General features: G+C 47.0%; 1 protein-coding gene and 1 pseudogene across 5 annotated transcripts in view; one reads left to right on the top strand and one right to left on the bottom strand.

Moving 5' to 3' along the window:
- The window catches only part of IFNAR2 (interferon alpha and beta receptor subunit 2), a 28054-nt gene extending 24688 nt beyond the window's left edge, over positions 1–3366 (bottom strand). For 2 of the 5 annotated variants that reach the window (XM_024758352.1, XM_024758355.1), the window contains exon 1: positions 901–1130. The gene's annotated coding sequence lies outside the window, so the exon portion shown is untranslated. Of the gene's footprint in view, positions 1–900; positions 1132–3136 lie in introns of those variants that run through there. The other 3 variants (XM_024758353.1, XM_024758350.1, XM_024758349.1) reach the window with 3 other exon arrangements.
- Positions 410–9667, top strand: part of LOC112408669 (uncharacterized) — a 140450-nt pseudogene continuing 131192 nt past the window's right edge.

Genomic DNA, 9667 nt, shown 5'->3' with positions numbered 1-9667 from the left:
GCCAGCCCTCTCGCTGGCTTCACCTGCCTCTGCACCTCCCACCTCGTTCCGCTCAGTTTCTAAGACTTTTTGCCAAACAAAAGCAAGGAAATCGAACAAACATTAAAAGAGAGAGACAGACAGACGGGACATCTAGAGTTTCTCAAAGCCATCGCTAGCCACACAAGTGGGTTGATGGATCCAATTAACTGGGTTTAACTGGTTTCTTTGGTCAGGGTTGAAACGCGAGCGTCGACTCGCACCCGGTTCCTCATTCTTTCACGACCCTGGAGGGGGACCCACTCCTGTCCCCGCGACGCTGTCCCATCGCCCCGTCCTCCTCCCGCTTCCAAGCGATGGGTCTGAAAGGACATAGGACACTCCAGCTCCGGTGGCCCCTCCGTGACACTCTCTCGCCCGGGAACAAGGGATGGCTAAAGTCAGTTTGCTCTCTTGGAGGGCGGGCGGAAAACCCCGGACCGGGGACCCGAGCCGGTAACCCAGTTTTGCAAGGCGCTGTGGATCGAGAGGCGTTTTACTTTTGAACTTGACAGTGGCTCTCATCTCGCAGCGGCCCGCACCCTCGGTGTGGGAGGTGGTGGAGCCGCAGGGCTGGGCGCGTGAAGACAGCTCCCAGGAGGGGCGAGGAGCGCGGCACGGCCGGCCAGGGCCGAAGGCAGCGCGGCCGCGGGGGCCAGTCAGTGGACCCACTCCAACGACCCGCCGGGTCGCGGGGGGCGTGGGCAGGGGGCGGCCCCCGGGAGAAGGGCGGCGGCAAAACCCCCCCCGGCCCGGAGCGTCGGCGGGAGCCCGTGGATTCCGGGTCGTGGGAGAGACAGGAATCTGGAGAGGGATTCCGGGAAGCGGCTGCGGGGAGGCGGCGTTCGCCCGGTCCCCGCCACCCCAGTAGCCCCACGTTACCTCGGCTGTTTGGCCTCGCCGTTGTCCTCAGGGTGCCAGCCTCGGGCGCACCCTCCGCAGCCGGGCTCCGCCGCCACCCCTCCGCACCCCTGGTCGGCGCTCGCGACCAGGATGCGCGCGGCTGGCGGCCCCTTCGGCAGTGACGGCTGTCGTAGGGCAAAGGCGAGAGAAGTGGCGGCGTTGTGGCCCTCAACCTCCGCTCCGAGGATGCCCCGGATAGGTCCTCGGGGTCTCCTCCCCGAGAGGTGGAGCAAGTCTTTAGTGCGGGTGCGCGCTCCGAGCGCCGGCCCCCAGCGGAGAGCTCGGGCCCGGGCGGGGCGGGGACACCAGGTCTTGGTAATTTACCCAGATTTATTAAGACGGCGCCTTCCGCCGCCACCCCTCTTCCATGTAAGCTCCCCTGGGGAGGAGAGAAAGGATTTTGGCTGTTGTGTTTACAGCAGGGCTGGAACAGTGCCTGTCACTTAGAACAATACCTAGCACATTTAATCTACTCAATAAACATGTGTTGAATGAATGAATCAACGAAAGACCGAACGGGCTCTCTCCTGCACCACCCCCTCTTTACTAGTTCTACAAATTGCTCAGATCATAATTCTCCAATCAATAAAACAGGGATAAAAATAGCTATCATTGAGTCGTAAAGGCTTGGTATAGTTCCAGGCTCAAGCAGAACTTTGTAAACATGGTAAATATTGGCTCCCTCCCCCTTCTCTGTGGGTCTTTCCTCTGTGCTCCTGGTTGCCCAGTCCTCCACCGATCAACGTCTTTGGGGGTAGGTAGAGAGGAAAGACAGTCCCTCATTATTTTGTTTACCTATCATTTATATCCCATCAATTTCCAAAATAGAACATGAGGTAGCTTTCAGTAAAACGTATGTAAATTAAAAAAAATTATTTCTATTTATGTTTTGGCTGTGCCCAGGGGCATGCCAGATGCAGGATGCTAGTTCCCCAACCATGGTTGGAACCGTGCCCCCAGAAATGGAAGGGCGGATTCGTAACCACTGGACCACCAGGGAAGTCCCAAATGTATGTATATTTTAAACATTAAAGCTACTGAAATGTACATGTTAAAATCCTTTTGAAGGAGGAGAAGAAAAAGAAAAAACAACTAACCATCTAAGTAATTCTAATTGAGAATTCAGTTTCACTTTCAGTTTTCTTTTTTTTTTTTTCACTTTCAGTTTTCTGACAAGGGAGGACTAGGATGTTTCACACTTTTTGTAGATGTTAAAAAAGAACATTTTCATCCATCAAATTAACTAACATTGGCTGTTGCCCCTCCGTGCGAAAGGCACAGAGACGATCATAAGAGGACGTCAGACTGCTTCACATGTTACCCTTACTCTTCAAGAGGAGCAGAGTTCCCACCAGCCCCATAAAACCTGACGGGAACTCATCATGGGGCCTTGGTCCTCACAAAAGACATTCAACATTGAAAATATTTTCAGCAGCAGTTTAAGAGAAGATGCAGAAATAGTCTCTGAAAGTGGAGGAAAGCCAATTCAAAATTGCATGTACCTTTTTATAAAGACATATGCATATATTACAACTAAAAATATATCAAAACGTTAACTATGACTAATTGAAGATTGGGTGATTATATGTGATTACTTTTTTCTTTTTACTTTCTAAATTTTCTAGGTAAAGATTTTTACTTATACAGTCAGGGAAAAGATTTGTTTAAAAACAAATGCTGGACTTCCCTGGTGGCACAGATATGCCACAACTACTGAAGCCCGCGCGCCTAGAGCCCATGCTCCGCAGCAAGAGAAACCACCGCAATGAGAAGCCTGCGCGCCTCAACAAAGAGTAGCCCCCGCTCTCTGCAACTAGAGAAAGCCCACGTGCAGCAACAAAGACCCATCACAGCCAAAAATTAAAAAACAAAAAACAAATGCTGTCCACCCCAAGATGTAAAGAGTTTAGTATTTGTCACTCCACTCTTCACAAGAGAAAAGCTGAACCAATGGTAAAATCAACTCTTCTTAGATCCATTAGTGAATGGAGGTCACAGGGCAAACTGCAGCCCCCAAAACTGGAGAGATGGGCGTGGGCAGGGGGCGGCCCCCGGGAGAAGGGCGGCGGCAAAACCCCCCCCGGCCCGGAGCGTCGGCGGGAGCCCGTGGATTCCGGGTCGTGGGAGAGACAGGAATCTGGAGAGGGATTCCGGGAAGCGGCTGCGGGGAGGCGGCGTTCGCCCGGTCCCCGCCACCCCAGTAGCCCCACGTTACCTCGGCTGTTTGGCCTCGCCGTTGTCCTCAGGGTGCCAGCCTCGGGCGCACCCTCCGCAGCCGGGCTCCGCCGCCACCCCTCCGCACCCCTGGTCGGCGCTCGCGACCAGGATGCGCGCGGCTGGCGGCCCCTTCGGCAGTGACGGCTGTCGTAGGGCAAAGGCGAGAGAAGTGGCGGCGTTGTGGCCCTCAACCTCCGCTCCGAGGATGCCCCGGATAGGTCCTCGGGGTCTCCTCCCCGAGAGGTGGAGCAAGTCTTTAGTGCGGGTGCGCGCTCCGAGCGCCGGCCCCCAGCGGAGAGCTCGGGCCCGGGCGGGGCGGGGACACCAGGTCTTGGTAATTTACCCAGATTTATTAAGACGGCGCCTTCCGCCGCCACCCCTCTTCCATGTAAGCTCCCCTGGGGAGGAGAGAAAGGATTTTGGCTGTTGTGTTTACAGCAGGGCTGGAACAGTGCCTGTCACTTAGAACAATACCTAGCACATTTAATCTACTCAATAAACATGTGTTGAATGAATGAATCAACGAAAGACCGAACGGGCTCTCTCCTGCACCACCCCCTCTTTACTAGTTCTACAAATTGCTCAGATCATAATTCTCCAATCAATAAAACAGGGATAAAAATAGCTATCATTGAGTCGTAAAGGCTTGGTATAGTTCCAGGCTCAAGCAGAACTTTGTAAACATGGTAAATATTGGCTCCCTCCCCCTTCTCTGTGGGTCTTTCCTCTGTGCTCCTGGTTGCCCAGTCCTCCACCGATCAACGTCTTTGGGGGTAGGTAGAGAGGAAAGACAGTCCCTCATTATTTTGTTTACCTATCATTTATATCCCATCAATTTCCAAAATAGAACATGAGGTAGCTTTCAGTAAAACGTATGTAAATTAAAAAAAATTATTTCTATTTATGTTTTGGCTGTGCCCAGGGGCATGCCAGATGCAGGATGCTAGTTCCCCAACCATGGTTGGAACCGTGCCCCCAGAAATGGAAGGGCGGATTCGTAACCACTGGACCACCAGGGAAGTCCCAAATGTATGTATATTTTAAACATTAAAGCTACTGAAATGTACATGTTAAAATCCTTTTGAAGGAGGAGAAGAAAAAGAAAAAACAACTAACCATCTAAGTAATTCTAATTGAGAATTCAGTTTCACTTTCAGTTTTCTTTTTTTTTTTTTCACTTTCAGTTTTCTGACAAGGGAGGACTAGGATGTTTCACACTTTTTGTAGATGTTAAAAAAGAACATTTTCATCCATCAAATTAACTAACATTGGCTGTTGCCCCTCCGTGCGAAAGGCACAGAGACGATCATAAGAGGACGTCAGACTGCTTCACATGTTACCCTTACTCTTCAAGAGGAGCAGAGTTCCCACCAGCCCCATAAAACCTGACGGGAACTCATCATGGGGCCTTGGTCCTCACAAAAGACATTCAACATTGAAAATATTTTCAGCAGCAGTTTAAGAGAAGATGCAGAAATAGTCTCTGAAAGTGGAGGAAAGCCAATTCAAAATTGCATGTACCTTTTTATAAAGACATATGCATATATTACAACTAAAAATATATCAAAACGTTAACTATGACTAATTGAAGATTGGGTGATTATATGTGATTACTTTTTTCTTTTTACTTTCTAAATTTTCTAGGTAAAGATTTTTACTTATACAGTCAGGGAAAAGATTTGTTTAAAAACAAATGCTGGACTTCCCTGGTGGCACAGAGGTTAAGAATCGACCTGCCAATGCAGGGGACATGGGTTCGAGCCCTGGTCCAGGAAGATCCCACGTGCCGTGGAGCAACTAAGCCCGTGTGCCACAACCACTGAGCCTGCGCTCTAGAGCCTGTGTGCCACAACTACTGAGCCCGTGTGCCACAACTACTGAGTCCGCATGCCACAACTACTGAAGCCCGCGCGCCTAGAGCCCATGCTCCGCAGCAAGAGAAACCACCGCAATGAGAAGCCTGCGCGCCTCAACAAAGAGTAGCCCCCGCTCTCTGCAACTAGAGAAAGCCCACGTGCAGCAACAAAGACCCATCACAGCCAAAAATTAAAAAACAAAAAACAAATGCTGTCCACCCCAAGATGTAAAGAGTTTAGTATTTGTCACTCCACTCTTCACAAGAGAAAAGCTGAACCAATGGTAAAATCAACTCTTCTTAGATCCATTAGTGAATGGAGGTCACAGGGCAAACTGCAGCCCCCAAAACTGGAGAGACGGGCAAATGCAGAGAATCAGTAGACAAGGAGCAGAAGCCTCAGAAAACAGGAAAACAAACCGTGCTTGACTCGTGCCCCGGTCCGGGAAGATGCCGTGGAGCGGCTGGGCCCGTGAGCCATGGCCGCTGAGCCTGCCGCGTCCGGAGCCTGTGCTCCACAACAAACTCCTGGGGAAAAATCAGCCCGGATGTAGAGCTGGAGGTGCCTGAAGGCGTGTCTGACGCGGAGCTGGGCGGGGTAGAGAGTAGGGCTCAGTAGTCGGGATAGTGGGAGAAGGAGGAGGGGGCGGCAATCACTTAAAATTGGTGCCGAAGCAGGACCAGAAGCCTAAATTCCAGGAGGGTGAGAGAGTGCTGCGCTTCCGTGGACCTCTTCTTTATGAAGCAAAGTGTGTAAAGGTGGCCATAAAGGATAAACAGGTGAAATACTTTATACATTACAGTGGTTGGAATAAAAATCGAGATGAATGGGTTCCAGAAAGCGGAGTACTCAAATACGCGGACACCAATTTGCAGAAACAACAAGAACTTCAAAAAGCCAGCCAGGAGCAGTATGCAGAGGGGAAGATGAGAGGGGCTGCCCCTGGAAAGGAGACCTCTGGTCTGCAACAGAAAAGTGTTGACGTGAAAACAAAAAAGAACCAACAGAAAACACCTGGAAATGGAGATGGTGGTAGCACCAGTGAGACACCTCAGCCTCCTACAAGAAAAGGGCCCGAGGAGACCCGACTGTTGAAAATGAGGAAAATATTCATGAACAGAGTTGAAGTTAAAGATTCCTGAAGAACTAAAACCATGGCTTGTTGATGACTAGGACTTAATTACCCGGCAAAAACAGCTCTTTTGTCTTCCTGCCAAGAAGAACGTGGATTCCATTCTAGAGGATTTTGCAAATTATGAGAAATCTCGAGGAAACCCAGGTAATGAGTATGCTGTTGATGAAACTGTGGCAGAGATAAAGGAATACTTCAGTGCGATGTTGGGCACCCAGCTACTCCACAAATTTGAGAGACCACAGTATGCTGAAGTTCTCACAGATCACCCCGATCTACGCCTATGTCCCCAGTGTACGGAGTGCCACATCCACTGAGATTATTTGTACGTATCGGAGCAATGTTGGCCTATACACCTCTGGATGAGAAGAGCCTTGCTTTATTACTAAATTATCTTCATGATTTCCTAAAATACCTGGCAAAGAACTCTGCAACTTCGTTTAGTGCCAGTGATTACGAAGTGGCAAAGAACTCTGCAACTTTGTTTAGTGCCAGTGATTACGAAGTGGCTTCTCCTGAATAGCATCGGAAAGCTGCGCTTATACTCACTCATGTTTGGATCTCTGTGAACACATTTTTGTTTCTTAGTGCTTCTCTTGTACAAATGATGTACTTTGGAAATGTTAGTGTATAACAGAAGTTATGTTTGTTTTCTGTTTGATTTTAAACAACAAATAAAAGGGGTTACAGCTCCTTTTTCCTTTTCTTTTTTTTTTTTTCACTTCAAAGTTGCTACCCGTGTATTCAATGATGGACAACAGAGAGACGTACTGTAGAGTGTTTTACAGCTTAGTTGACAAAGCTGCTTTTGAATGCTGGTGGTTTTATTCCTTTGACACTACACACTTTATAATACGTTAATACTATATGACAAAATGCTAGTTCCTAGTGCCTAAGTTTCAATTCAGTGTGTATAACTGAACACACTCATCCATTTGTGCTCCCCCCTTTTTTTTATGGTGTTTACAGTAAAGACCCCATCATTCGCGAGTCATCTATGTTGTTCCTTAGGCATTTTATCTTTGCTCAGCTTGTCAGAGGATGGTGGCTTGTTTCACGGTTTTTGTGTTTGTGTCTAATACACATTTTAACATGATAGACACGATACATTGTGTAGCTACCGTTTTCTGGAAAAGTCAATCTTTTAGAAATTGTTTCCCAGACCTTCAATAAATTTTTTCTCTAAATTTCAACAAAACAAACCCCCAAAACTCCTGGGGACCCAGTCTTAGCGGGGTCCTCCTACTTTCTTGAGCTTTTCTCACAGGTGTCCCACCAGAAGGAAGAGAAAGTTTCCTTCCCGTTTAGCCACAGGGAGGTGAAAAGTAACCATCTGAAATACACTGAGAGTGTTCTGTTTAAAAAAAAAAAAAAGCCTGATTTCAAGGGGAATTCTTTTAGCCAAGTCTACTGTGACCCAGCTCAAAGGCAAGTAGACAACTCAGCCCCCTCAAACCTTCCCGTCATAAGGGGAGGAAAAACAGGGACAGAGGCTAAGAAACTCCTCTGAGGGTCACAGTCCAGAGGTTCAGTCTCATTAAAAAGAATAAACAAACCCTGAAATTTAATTTTAAGATTATTGAATGTTTCCCCTCCACAAAGCCTTCCACCACACCCATAAGACTCCAGTGGATTACAACTCTATTTAAGAGAGAGTTTGTAGGGAAACCCAGAGGCAACAGGGAAGACAAAAAATGAAGATACTGGAAGAAATCAAAGCCTCTGACACCTACAGGGGCAGCAAGCAATTAAACACAGACTAACTCTTAACCAGATAAACATGACACTTCATAGTAAAAGATTATTTATCTCAGCTCCTGTTATCTGATACATCATGTCCAACTTTCTACAAGAAGTATAAGGGGAAAAAAAAGCAGGAAAAACACAATCTGAAGAGACAGAGTAAGCTTGAGAACAAGATTAAGATGTGATAGAGAATCTGGAATTATCAGACTAGGTGAATACATAACATCATGCATTCATCAAAACCCATAGAACTGTATAACATAAACAGTGAATTCTATTCTACAAACTATTACGGCATTTGGTTAATATTAATGTATCAATATTGGCTCGTCAATTGTTACAAAGGTACCACACTAGCCTAAGATGTTAAAGATAGGAGAAGCTGTGTGGAGGAGAAGAGGCCTGTGGGAAATCTCTGTACTATATGCTCTATTTTCCCATAACTAAAGTCTACTATATTTTTAAAAATACACATTTGTCCATTCATTCAGAAATATTCATTGAGTATCCACTCATGCCAAGCACTCTTGTAGGTTTTGGAGTGAGTAGAGTATATGACACAAGCCAAGTTCCTGCTGTCCTCTGGAGCTTATGTTCCAGTGGGTGGGAAGGTTGGGGTGATAGTGGTAGAAACTATAAATAAACAAGATAACTGCAGAGTGACATGAAGACAAAACAACAGGTGGTGAGCTGGAGGGTTCCTGGCTGGTCTGGGAGGGCCTTTCTCAGCTGAGGACATCTGGGCTGAGATCTGGGCTATGAGGAGTCTGAGGCCAAGAGTTCCTAGAGGGTGGGGCTACAAAAATAGTTACTAATTACGAAGGGGACCAGAGTAGCTTTACAGTGGCAAATACTGGCAGAGGTCGTCTTAACCAAGCAATGCAATCAAACACCATCAACGATGGAACAAAGTCAAATTCCACACCACTCAACAGGGAGCAATACCATATCTGTGACATTTCTGTCAAATGTGCGTAACCAGAGAGAAGGACATTCTCCAAAATCTCTAGCTGCTAGTCTCCTAAAGTCACGGAGGTTAAGTCGTGACGGTCAAAGTCTAAGGAATCATTCAAGACTAAAGGAAACTAAAGAGACATGACAACTAAATGCAATCTGTGACTTTGAGACGGATCCTTTTAATCAGAGAGGGCATGACCAGTGACGCTTGAAGAGGGTCAGAGGACTAGACGGTATTCATGTATCAAAGTTGAGTTCCTGATTGTGAGGCTGTATTGTAGTTTATATAGAAGTGTGTTCTTGTTTGTAGGAAATAAACACAAAAGTATTTAAGGGTGATGGAGGCACCAGAAAATGGTTCAGAGATAATGGGCTCTGTACTGTAGTTCAACTATTCTGTAAGTCTGTGATTGTTTAAGAGTAAATTTTTATTGAAGATGTACCGAGAAGGAAGCAGCGAGGTAATACAGTTTTGGGTCTTTGTGGAAATGAGCTGGAATTACATGTTTGCACATCGTGAGCATAGAGCTGAAATGTTAAATAATCAGTTGTGTGGGGTCACCTAAAGAACAGGTGGAGAAGACAGATGAGCACCGGGCCCCTGGGTCTCCCCAATGTTTAGATGGCCAGGGGGGAAGTAAGGCAAAAAAAACAAGCAAAAAAAAGTCATACATGGTCAGTGTGGTTGGGAGGAAACCAAGAGACTAGATGTCATGGAAGCTGAGAGAAGAGAATTTCTTGATCACTTCTGTTGAATGTGTTGAGGGGTTAAGTAAGACTATCTAGTGACCAGGGTTTTGCCACCCAGAGGCTGCCGGTAATCTTTTTTTTTTTTTTT

The sequence above is a fragment of the Neophocaena asiaeorientalis genome, unplaced genomic scaffold (assembly GCF_003031525.2).
Source record: "Neophocaena asiaeorientalis asiaeorientalis breed wild unplaced genomic scaffold, Neophocaena_asiaeorientalis_V1.1 scaffold45, whole genome shotgun sequence".
Classification (NCBI taxonomy): domain Eukaryota; kingdom Metazoa; phylum Chordata; class Mammalia; order Artiodactyla; family Phocoenidae; genus Neophocaena; species Neophocaena asiaeorientalis.
This window is presented reverse-complemented; position numbering and strand designations above follow the sequence as displayed.